Source organism: Ictidomys tridecemlineatus, chromosome 5 (assembly GCF_052094955.1).
Source record: "Ictidomys tridecemlineatus isolate mIctTri1 chromosome 5, mIctTri1.hap1, whole genome shotgun sequence".
In the NCBI taxonomy this organism is placed as follows: Eukaryota; Metazoa; Chordata; class Mammalia; order Rodentia; family Sciuridae; genus Ictidomys; species Ictidomys tridecemlineatus.
The window spans coordinates 125,220,394-125,232,458 of record NC_135481.1 but is presented as its reverse complement, the minus strand read 5'-3'; the positions used below and the strand labels follow the sequence as shown (position 1 = coordinate 125,232,458).

The 12,065-nt window shown below is 48.7% G+C and overlaps 1 pseudogene; it reads left to right on the top strand.

Annotated features, from left to right (window-relative positions):
• The first annotated feature begins 3,678 nt into the window (after window positions 1-3,678).
• On the top strand, window positions 3,679-4,913 carry LOC101957520 (transcription initiation factor TFIID subunit 7-like; annotated as a pseudogene).
• The last annotated feature ends 7,152 nt before the right edge of the window (window positions 4,914-12,065 follow it).

The following is a 12,065-nucleotide window of genomic DNA, read 5'->3' as shown; positions in this document are numbered from 1 at the left end:
AGATTCCCTTAGACCCAAAGCTCATCAGGTGCTGGAGGACTTTGGGTGACTCATGACTGAGCTCCATGTTTCTCCATGGACCCTGCTCTGGACTGTGTGGTGACAAGGACGTCCCTGGGAGGGTTGGTGCTCACAAGCTGCACACACTGTGATTCAGTGGGGTGTAGACCCTGCTCACCTGGGCCCATTCCTAACATGGATGAGAGCCTGGGCTTCTTCCAAGTGGTGAGGATGCCCAGGAAGGAGGCAGACTCTTGTCAACATGGACAAGTAGTGGGGGTCCCTGCTAGCTGTGGCTTGGGGGACCTGTTACCCTCTGTCATTCTGATGTATTGACATGGATGGGGCCATGTGTCCCCTACACCTGGCCTCCACTTGAGTGTGGAAGCAGGTAGGTCCTGTTCACTTCCCTGGCAGTTGGACAAATAGCAAGAGCAAATTGGTTCAGGAGGATTGATTATGAATGAGGCTATGGCCACAGGATCAAGGAGAGAAGTTGACTGACCTTAATGGCCCCTGGGGTCTGGAGTCCCCTAGACTGTGTCCTGATTGCCCTGGTGAGGGCTTCTGCTGCAGAGAGGCTGTCCTGGTCATGGTGGTGACTATTTTCTAGGCCAGACTCCAGCAGGGCAGCAGTGGAGGACATCTGGATCACCCTCTCAGCAGCTCCTGGCACAATCTCATCTCACTCCCTCTCTGGATTTCCATCAGGTCTCCCATCTGCTCCTCCCAGGACTGCTGTGGACAACTCAGGTGCAAGGTCACCTGGAATCTTAGACAGGACCTGGGCAGTCAGGCTCCTGTTCTCAGGTGCCAGTTCTGGGGTGGGCAGACCTTCGTGAGGACAGGGCTTACTGAGTGGGCTGGTCAGAGAGCCCCCTGCCACTCACTAGAACTCAGCTGCTGTGGTGACCCAGCCTGGCTGCCTGTCCCCTTGCAGGAACCTCACCTGATCCTCAGCCCCTCAGTTTCCATTTACAAGCAGCAAAAGTGCCAGAGGACCAGTGCTGAGTCTCAGGGAGTCCTTGGGGGCAGAAGGACCATGAGCCTGAGGTGTCCGGGACACCAACCCTGGGCTAGCTCCCTGTTTGCTGTACTGAGAATCCCAAGGGTGGTCTTAATCAGGGAATTCCAATAATGTCCCTCCTTGATGGGAAAAGACTCACCAGGGTCCTCTGAGCTTCCTCACCCTCTGACCCTGGTGACCCCAGAGCACTCACTTCAGCCTCAATAATGCTGCTCTGCATGTTGTTCATGGGAAAATGCTGCTGTGTCAACGTGTGCAGTGCAGGGACCCCTGGGAATTAGAGTGGGAGAGTGGACAGTGTTGTCCTGTCCTGAGCTTGGAGGAACTGTTTTCAGGTTATTTCCATTCAGGATGGTGGTGGCCTTGGGTTTGTCACATGTCACCTTTATGAGGTTCAGGTCTGTCCCCCATGCTGCTTGCTTCTCCAGTCATTACACATGACAAAGTGCTGGACTTTCTCAAATGCTTTTTCTGCTTTGGTTGATGCAATGGTGTGACTCTTGTCCTCTATTAATGTGAGGAATCACATGTGGACATTCCATTACTGATGTGTATATCCTGAGCCAACTTCCGAGCCCTGTGGTGAGACCCACTAGATCATGGTGCCCCACCTCCTTATATGTCCCAGAATGCACTGGGCCAATATTTTATTAAGGAATCCCACGTCTATGCTCATCAATACTGGTCTGAAGTCTTCTTTCTGGATGTGTCTAGGTCTTCTTTGGTACCAGGGTGTTAATGGCTTTACAGAATGGTTTTTTCAGTGTTTTCTCCTTTTCCATTTCATGGAATAATGTGGGGAGGTTGGCCTCATCTCTTCTTTAACGTTCTCTTAGAATCAGCTGAGAATCAATCTGCCTCTGGGCTTTTCTCTCTTTGAAGGGTTTTAATGGCTCTTCAACTCCATTGCTTGATATTTTTCCGTCTCAGATATTTAGATTCTTGTGCTTCAATTTGTGTAGGTCACATGTGTTTAGAGTTTTCTCAGTCTCTTCAAGTTTTTCTGGTTCACTGGAGGATATTTCCTGAAAATAGTTTCTAATAATCTTGTGGATTTCAGAAGTGCCTGCACCAATATCACTGTTTTGTCTAATTTTGTTGATTTGAGACTTTTGTTTTTATTTCCTTTGTTAGTCATGCGTTTTTCAATCTTTCTGTTTTCTAGGAGACATGTCTTTATTCCTTGGATCATTTGTGCTGTGTCCATGGTCCTAAAACTCTAGCCAGAGAACTCCAGCAGGACAAGGTGCAAAACCAGCTTCTATCTCAGAGCGAAGCCTGTCCAAGGAAGGGACATAACCTTTGTCCTTAGAAAGACCCACAGAACATGCCTAAGCACATTCCCACCCTGCTAAGTTGTTTATCTTCAAATCACAGGAGAGATCTGCTGCACCAGGTGTCCCTGACTCAGTCAGGCTAGGTGGGGATCCATAGCAACCCCCTAGCAGCCACCAATCAGCACGAGACAGGGAAATACCTGGGATGCCAGATGACCCTCCCAGTAGTTTATGGTGGTTGATAACCTGTTGGGAAACCACGTAGTTCAGCACTACACCCTTCTTGGCTTAAACCAATCAGTTCAAACGAATCCCCCTCTTGTAGTAACCAATCACCCCTACCCAACTTGTTCCCGTCAGTGAATGTGCTAATCCTGTTTTAGAATTGTTATTTGATTTTCCCAGGGTGTGCTATAATTTGCTAAGATATGCTATGATGTATGTGAGGGTCCCTGCCTTCTCCAAAGAATGTATAAAACTGCTGCAAACCCTGGGCTCAAGGCCTCTCAGCGTCACCAGATACTGTGTGTGTGCCCGGAGGACCCAGCTAGCTAGCAATAAACACCTCTTTGTTGTTTACATCAATCTTGGTCTCTAGTGGGCTTTGGGGGGTACCGAATTCAAGCATAACACAGGAAATGAAAGGGCTCCATGGGAGAGGAAGAGCTGAACCGCTGCTTGCTGGTGGGGTGGTCCAGCATCTGGAAGAACCAAAGTCTCCATCAGGGCCTTTGGGATCCTCTTCTGGGCCTCTCTGTGTGGGGTTGCTGGGCACTCAGTGTGGTGCTGGGAGCACAGGCTTCAGTGGGATCTCAGGGCCTGTCTGAGCTCAGTGCAACGACACTCTGTGGCGACCCCTCTGCCAAGCATCCGGAGGAGCAGAGAAACCAGAGGAGACACTGGGCTCAGGCAGCTTCGCTGCTCAGAGCCTGGACCCTTCACTCCATCTGCTTCCTCTTTCGCTTCCCTCCAGCAGAGAAGCTGACCCTGTCATCAGCAGGGGACTGTCAGTACCCGAGGGGAGAAAGCTCCCTGCGCCCCGCTGTTGAATATCCGTGTCCAGGAGGTTTGTGGACAGGATTGTTCTGGGCCTCCCTTTCTGTGCCCAGGAGCTCCCCGCACAGCCCCCTGCGCTCTCTGCTCACTGCCTTGCTCGCGGGTCTGCGGTGTCCGGCAGCGGCACCTAGAGGTCGAACTCGGCATTGCACCTAATAGACTGGATTAGCGGGTGTGTCACCAACAACCTGGGTCCCCCATCTAGAGAAGACTTGTGCCTTCTAAGTCAAAATGCACGCCTGCCGGGTATTCTGCTTAGCTGCTCTTCTACTTACAACTCTTGAGATTAAACATTTCAGGTCATAACACACTGGTCTTTTTACAGTTGCAGTAGCTGGAAGTTTTTAGTGCAACAGGGTTTATTAGAGGAGAAGTGAGTCAGGAAGAAGTCAAGATGAGTAAGAGCAAAGATGGCGCTCCCCATGAGCTAGACAGCCAGTTTACCTTACAGCACCTCCAGATACGGCTCTACGGTGAGGGAGCAGTGCTGTCTGACCAGTGAACCCCAAGGACAGACTGACCATGAGGTACACCCCATGGCCGTCCTGGGATTGTCAGAGAGGACCGGGTTCCATTGGCCTCAAAACTGGTAGGTGTGCCCTGTGTTATGGAAAGCTTGAACACCATTGACAAAAGGCCTTTTACAAGACAGCTGATATCTGTCAGATGCTTGTGTCCATGGTTGATGGTGACTGCATCCTTCTGTGGAAGGACCAGTTGCTGCTACTGATCTCAAAGCAAGCAAGAAAAAAAGATAAGGACAAAGAGGAAAAGTTTGTCTGGGACCCTGGACTTACTCTTCCACTGAAAATGTCAGACAGAGAAGGTTCCAGAAGGCAGCAAAGAAGCAGTATATTGAGTTTCCAGGTGTGGGACAAGGAGTGGAGGGTTGCTGAGCACAGAAGCTAAAGCTGCCAGTACTCAGGGAAAATGGGTACTGTGTGAAAATCAGGTAAACAGCTGCCTACAACCAGTTTCTTCCTGGGAAGGAATTGCTGAACATGAAACAAAAGAGAGGGAAAATCAAGGCCTTGCTGTCTGTCTCCAGGAACGTCTGGCCACAGACAGGCCCATGACTCCTTGGAGCCTGTTGAGCTTCGAGAGAGAGAGTCGTGGTCTCAGCAGCAGTGAGGGTGCAGATGGGACCCAACATCAAGGTGAAGGAGAAGTGAGCATCACAGACACTGAAGAAGACCTGGAGGGACAGCCACACGACAGGCAGGAGAATCACATGAACAACACCAAGGACATGAAGGAACCGTCTTGGGTTGTGGGAATAGAAACAGACTGACAACATGAGAGGGGAGCCCAAGAGACCCAGGACAGAGCAGAGGACAAGAGGACCTCATCATGGACGGGGAACCTGGCTCCCAAGGACAGGTCCAGACTGAGTTAGGTGAACTCGAACACAAGGAAGACCGAGAAGAGGAGCAGCTTCCTTCTTCCCTAGGATCACCTTTAGAGGAGTCATGCGGATGTTGATGCTTAATTTCAGTCCTGAGACTGGAAAGTCTTGGTTTCATCATTTGGATATTAGACTTCCCATTCCCTCTAATGCCAGAAGTTCTGTTGAATATCTCTGTAGGTTTTTTTAGAACCACTTTGCTATGTGTTTATTCTTTAGGAACTACAATTGCATAGACAGATGGTTTTGGACAGTTGTAGAATCAGTGAATTGAACAAACTAGCTTTAGTCACAGTTTTATTGCAGGAATTTGCTCCTGTTTATTTTACAGAAGATGTTATTGCTTTTCTCTCTTGTCACCTGAGATCAATAGGAAGAAACTGGTTTGTAGGCAGCTATTTAGATATTTTTTTCATACATTGACTATTTTATAGCTTCTTAAAGCAATTCCCATTGTGAAAAAACACAAATCATTTTCACAAAATTGTCTTTAACAGTAAATAAAAACAACTAATTTTCATGTTAAAAAAGAATGCTTCAAGATCTGATAAGCATCTTTATCACTGAAGCTGAATACATCATGCACACATAAATAAACCACTTTGCTATATTTATTGGAGTAAGCCTGCTGAGAAAGAAATCAGGAAAATGGTCCCATTCTAAATAACCTTAAAAGTACTTTGAAAAAAAATCAGCTAAGAATGTGAAAGATTTTGACATTGGAAATAAAGAACATCACAGGGAGAAACTGAAGAACTTAGGAAAGACCCACCATGCTCTTGTAGTCAGAATGAATATGATCAAATGACCAGACCAACCCAAATGTCACCAGGGTCAATGAGATCTCCGATCTTCAACAAATACCAAAAACTTAAAGAAAGGAATCAGAAAAAAATGTCTTCATATTTGTGTGGAGAAATTACAAACACACAATAGCCAAAGCAATCCTAAGCAGAGAGAGCAAACCTGGAGATGACAATATCTGACCTCAATTATGTGACAGAGCTGCAGTAACAAAACCAGCATGGCACTGGCACCAAAGCAGAAGACCCATGGGATACAGTAGAAGGTGCAGGACAATGCATCCTAAGTGCAGTAATCTGGCACTGGACAAAGCTTCCAAAGTCATGTTGAAGAAATGACAGCCTTTTCAAAACATGGAGTTGGAAAAACTCAATATAATCATGTAAAAGAATATAATAGGTCACTGTCCTTCACCTTAGAAAAAGTCACCTCAATGTTGATCAGAAATTGAAGAATTAGCCTAGACAATCTGCAAGTGTTAGGAATCCAATATTGCACCAACCCTCTTCTATACTGACACAGGCACCCACATCCTCAATCAGGTTACTAAAGTGCAAGAAGTAAACTAAGAATTGGTAAGTAGGACAGTATCACATGAAAAGCTTCAGCACAGCAAAGGAACAGCAAGAGTGTGAGGAGCGACCTTGGGAATGGGAGATGTGGCCACCTGCTCTGAAGTAGGGCACTGACATGCTGTGTATATACAGATCCCCAAACACTTAATGACCAGACCCAATAACCCAATGAGTAAATGGGAAAGAACACAACTGACTTCTCAAGACAAGAAACACACGAGGCCAACAAATACAGGAAAACATACTTAACAATTTTGGCCATTGAGATATGCAAATGGAAACTACATTGAGAATTCATCTCACTCTAATTAGAAGGCAATCATCAAGAACACAGATAATAACAAATGTTGGCAAATGTGGGAAAGAGATGAACAGATGTATTGTTGGTGGGACTTCAAATCAGTGCTGCCATTGTAGGAAGCAGAATGGACACTTCAAGAGAGACCAGGAATGGAGCCATGATATGACCCAGCTCTCCCCTCCTCAGATTTATCCCAAAGAACAGAAGTCACACCCCGTAGCTGTAGAGCCACATGAGTGTTTCCACCAGGGCTTCTCACAGGAGCTGTAATAGGGAATGTTCCCAGATGCCACCAACAGATGGTGGATAAAGGGACAGTGGTGGGTAGACAGAACAGTGTCTCCTTCAGCCAGAAGGAAGAGTGTAGATGCAGCCTTTGCTGGTCAAACAGTGGAACTGGAGAATCAAGGTAGGTTTAATAATCCAGATTCAGAGGGGGACATTTCAAGTGTTCACTCCCAAATGCAAATTCCAATCCAAAAACAGAAGAAGGGCTGGGAGGAATCCATGGAAACAGGAGAGGGACGAGGGAGGAGAGGAAGGGGGTCAAGGGTGAGGAAGGAGGAATTGCAGTGGGAGGAGAGGGGGAAGGAAATTGACCAAACTGTCCTGTGCCCCTGTGTGAGGACACCACAGGGGATATTCCACGTGTGTCCTCTAAGGAGCACTAACTTAAACAATGTTATAAAAACATCTGGGGGGAAACTAGAGGCAATGGGTAAGGAGGAAGGAGGAAGGGAAGGGAGGGAAAGGGAAATGGCAGGGTGCTGCAGGGAAGGAAACCATATTCCATGACCATTAGTTATGTCTAATTGAAATGCAATATTATTTACAATTAGGATCCACTAATAAACATGGAAACGCAAATTAAAAACCACATTGTTTTATTCAGTGACATCACAGACTACTACAGTGAATATGTACATAGGGCTCCCCTGGGAAGCTGGACAATGAGAGGTCCCTAGAATATGGAAACCAGCCCTCAACCCCCCTCTACATCTGCTCTTGGGCTGACCTGAGCCTCCTGTGTGCTGAGCGCCCCCTGCTGGCCCTGGGCGCACTGCAGGAGGTTTGTGTCTGGGCTCACACTGAGGTCCCCTCACTGTGTCTCTGGCACAGAAATAGATGGCTGTGTCTTCGACTCTCAGACTGCTCATTTGCAGGTACAGGGTGTTCTTGGAGTTGTCTCTGGAGATGGTGAATCGGCCCTTCACAGAGTCTGGGTAGTAAGTGCTACCACCACTTGGGTTAATTTGTCCAACCCACTCCAGTCCCTTCCCTGGAGCCTGGCGGACCCAGTCCATGTAGTAATCACTGAAGGTGAATCCTGAGGCTGCACAGGAGAGTCGCAGGGAACCCCCAGGCTGCACCAGGCCTCCCCCAGACTCCGCCAGCTGCACCTCACACTGGACACCTGCAAACACAGAGGCAGCCTGGTCAGGACACTGTCACTCATCCACTCTTCCTCTCACTCCTGTCCACTCACACACTCAGGATCTCTGGTTCTCCATTCATTACCTTTGAAAACAGCCACCAGGAAAACCCAGCTGAACACACTCTCCATGGTGAGCAGCTGTGTTCAGTCCTGATCACTGAGTGGGCTGAGCTGGGAGTCCAGGGCTGGGCTCCTGTGCAGAGCTTCAGGGTCAGGTGGGCTGGTTTTCATGAGCAGAGGGAAGCCCTATTTGCATGTCCTCCTGCTATATAGCAGCTCTGTGTGGAGGCCTCAGAGATAGCTCTGCTCAGAGCAAATTTTAACATGTCAGAGATGATTGGTGACATTTTATTCATGAAAGATTAACTCATAATATTAAACATGTTGCTCACACTGTCCAGGAAGATGTAAGTGACATACTAGGCCAGCATCTAGGTATATGCTTCTCCCCTCAATCCCTCTGCTCCATGAAGCATCTCAAGGACAGTACAGGACAGGGCTTGTGGGGTCTCTGGGTCCCTTCTTGGATAAAACAAAAAACAGGGTGTGAATTTTTTGCACCCAGTGTCCATCTAAGGACCATGAAGGTCCTGGTGGATGACACTCCATCTTCAGAATGCAGGGCCCCTGTCAGCTCACTGGGTCTGCCTCTGGCTTCCCACTCCCCTCTGCACCTTTGGCTGATGTGAAGCAGCTGTACTGATACATAAGGGTGTGAGCACAGTGGTGCCATCATCCCCACCAGGGCAGCAGTGAGTGCAGGGTGGAGCACAGGTCCCTGGACCCTTGTCCTCTCAGCCTCAGTCTGTGATAGTGCAGATGGGGAAAGTCCTTCAGCTGGGACCACAGATGTGGAGGGCTCAGCTTGTCCACCTCTGCCCTCTGCTCTGCAGACCCATATGCTGTGGCCCCAGGCAGCAGGTCCCCACTGTCTGCAGCAGCTACAGCGTCCCAGATGCCAGGAGCATCCCTGCAGTGCCCCTGGGTTTGGGCTTCGCCTTCATCCTGGAACAAAGTGCATGGACACTGTGCAGCCCTCCCCAGCCCACCTGTGAGCTCCTGTCCTGCTTTCCCTGGTCTCTGGGCCTCTCTGCCTCTGGGGACGTCTGACTGGGGCAGAGCAAGTGGAACCCAGGCTGCTCTTCCCAGAGTCACTGCTGCTGTCCCTCAGGGTCAGCCAGACGCCTTGGTCTCTGATACCTGGGCAGGACCTCAAGTGTGCTCAGACACTGGGCTCCTTGGCCTGTGGTTCTGGGGGCAGAGCTAGAGAAGGAGAAGCCATGGGTCATAGTGGGTCAACCAGGAGAGGACAGGTCCACCTCTCAAGCTCCTGGGCTTGAGGAGGATTAATCAAGTGATTCCCTGTCACTGGTGGGTCAGCTCCAGGGTGGCTCTGTTTGACCACAGATGTGCAGTGGGTCTCCAGCTCAGGTAGACACAGGAGAAGGAAGGTTACCTGGTGGAGGCAGCCCTGTGTATCCTTCATGGTGATGGTGGAGATGCTTGGCATGTCACAGAGGTCACTGTGGAAGGTGCTGCAGCACAGCTGGACACTAAGGTCACAGAGCTGTGATCTCCTGCTCTCTCAGCTCAGCAGAGGAGCATCCCATCACCAGGAGCTTTTAGTTCCCTTTAACTATTGATGTGTCTCATGGAGACCACAGTTGAACTGTGTCCCTTGTGAAATTTGATGACATTATCAATGCATGTAAATAGGAATCTAGCAGATGAAGGGGTTCACTGGTGGTGCCCCAGGTGTGGATCAATGGCACTTTAATGGGAGACTCCCCAGGGCTGGTAGAGCCTTCCTGGCACCCTGAGCCCCAGGGGATTCCAGCACCACTCAGGGGTCCAGCCCCATCTGACTCTCTGCCTCCTGCCTCCTGCCATGTGGTGCTGCAGCCTCAGGGCCCTGGTCAGGAGCAGCACCTGGGTGTTTGTATCCTGGTCTCCAGAACCTGCTGCAGCACAGCTCTCTCCTTGTGAACCTTCAGCCTCAAGAACTGCCTAGAGTAGCAGGGAGTGATGCTGGACAGGACCTCTGCCCAGTGTGCACTGAGGTGCTAAAGTAGTTTTCATGATCACCATGTTGTCCCTTAATGGAGGTATGGATAATATGCTGTCCAGCAGGGAAGAATGTCATTTATCCAAGAAGAATGGCATCCTGTTCCTCCTGGCCCCGGGAATGGCCCTGGAGCACATGGACTTTGCTGAAATGGGTCAGGCAGAGGGAGACCATCACCACACCATCCCTCATGTGGGGAAGCTACTGCATCAGGTCCTGGAAAGAGAGAGGACAGTGGCCCCTGGAGATGGGAAGGTGCAGGGAGGGCAAGGGTGAGGGTGGTGGTGAAGGCCATGTGCAAAGAGGGCCTTGTCCTGGGGCTCTGCCGCTCACAGGGCACCTGTGGCCCACAGCCAGGCTGTGCTTCACAGTGACTGGGGCAGAGCAGCTGGTGGGCTCCCCACACCCAGGAGGGACAGGTGATGGACAGCTGGGTGTGCACAGCCTGGGACACATCATGGCACCTGGCACCCCTGTGTCAGGGTGCTGTGCTCTGCCTCACTAGACCTAGGTTTCAGTGTAAGTGTGAAAATACAGCTGGAATGGCCAGCTGTTGTCTGATGGAGAGATGCTGACATTCTTAGTGATGTTGATAATCAAATACCATCAGCTGAGAAAGATAACAACATATGACACCTCATTGTTTGGTTCTTCAGGTCTTTCAAAATATTTTCCACTTTAAAATTTCTAAATCTAATTTACGTTCCTAAAACCAAATATGCTCATAAATATAGGCTTAGGCAATGGAATACAGAGGTTCTGCGTGTTAGGGGCATCATGCTTAGGAAAATATATCCCAGCATCCACCAGGGCTCAGGAAGGAGCTGAGTGATGCCCTGCAGCAAGTCCTGAGAAATTCATTGGAACAAAGGAGACAGAAACTAAACCTTGGGGGAAAATTCTTTGGGAAAATACCCTCTGAATGCAGATGGAATTTCACTTTTCTTTTATAATGCAAAGAAGAATTGTATAATGCATGATGATTAGTGAGGTGTGTGTAAGGCCATTAGAGACATACAATCATTGAAAATGTCGGAGTTTGTGTTTTTCATAAAGAGTAATTGATAGTAATTTGAGAAAGTGTTTCTATGTAAAGAAATCTCACATATTCCAAATGTACAGGAAGTAACTTTTCTCTCATAAAATTTTGTTTTTTCATTTATGAATATGTCAACAGCCACCTTTCTGTAAAATTATAATGCTCCTACAAAATGTAAAAAAGGTTAAATTTTTGAAGTAGTATTGATAGAAACCAAAATGTCATCAGTTGTTATAAAACATAATTCTCTAACTTTGTAAATTATTATTTTATGTAAAATTAATGATATATTTATTATTAACAAGCATGTATTTCTGAAAATGCAAAAATCGTTTAATTTTCTGGAATGAACCAGGAGTACCTTAGGACAATCTGGGATATAACAATTTTGCATGTGCGTCCTCACCTAGAATGGAGCCAGACCCTCAGGACAGGGTAGGCACTGACATGAGCAGGGACAGAGCCCAGATGTCCCTGTCTGTGACCGTGCAATGCAGCCACAGTGGCTGGAAACCCAGGCAAGCTCCACGCTGCCTCTCCCCAGCAGCCACCTGTCCTAGGGCTTCTCAGGCTCAGGGTCAGCTCATAGCAAGATGGGGTCAGTGTGGTTCTGGGCACAGCATGTCTTCAGGGTTCTGAGGCCAGTGGCCGAGCTGACCTGCAGCTTCCACAGTTAATGCAGAGCTGACCACCCTCTCCCATGGGTCTTTGCCCAGGGAGCCCCTTTCTCTCCAAGACCTTGCTCAGCTCACCCCTGTTCAAGGCCATACAAAGCTGCATGAGGAGGGGACCTCTGCCCTCAGAGCCCTGGGTGTGGTGCCTGGGTGTCACAGAGCCTCATCAAGAGGGATAGAGAGCTGACATATGCCAAGGTTCACATTTTCTGAGTGGGGGAACAGGAATTGAACTCACGGGCACTCAAATTCCCATCCCCAGGCCTATTTTGTATTTTATTTAGAGTCAGGATCTCACTGAGTTGCTAAATGCCTCACTGTTGCTGAGGCTGGTGTTGAATTGCAATTCTCCTGCCTCAGCCTCCTGAGCAGCTGGGACTAGAGGTGTGTGCCACTGTGCTCACCCA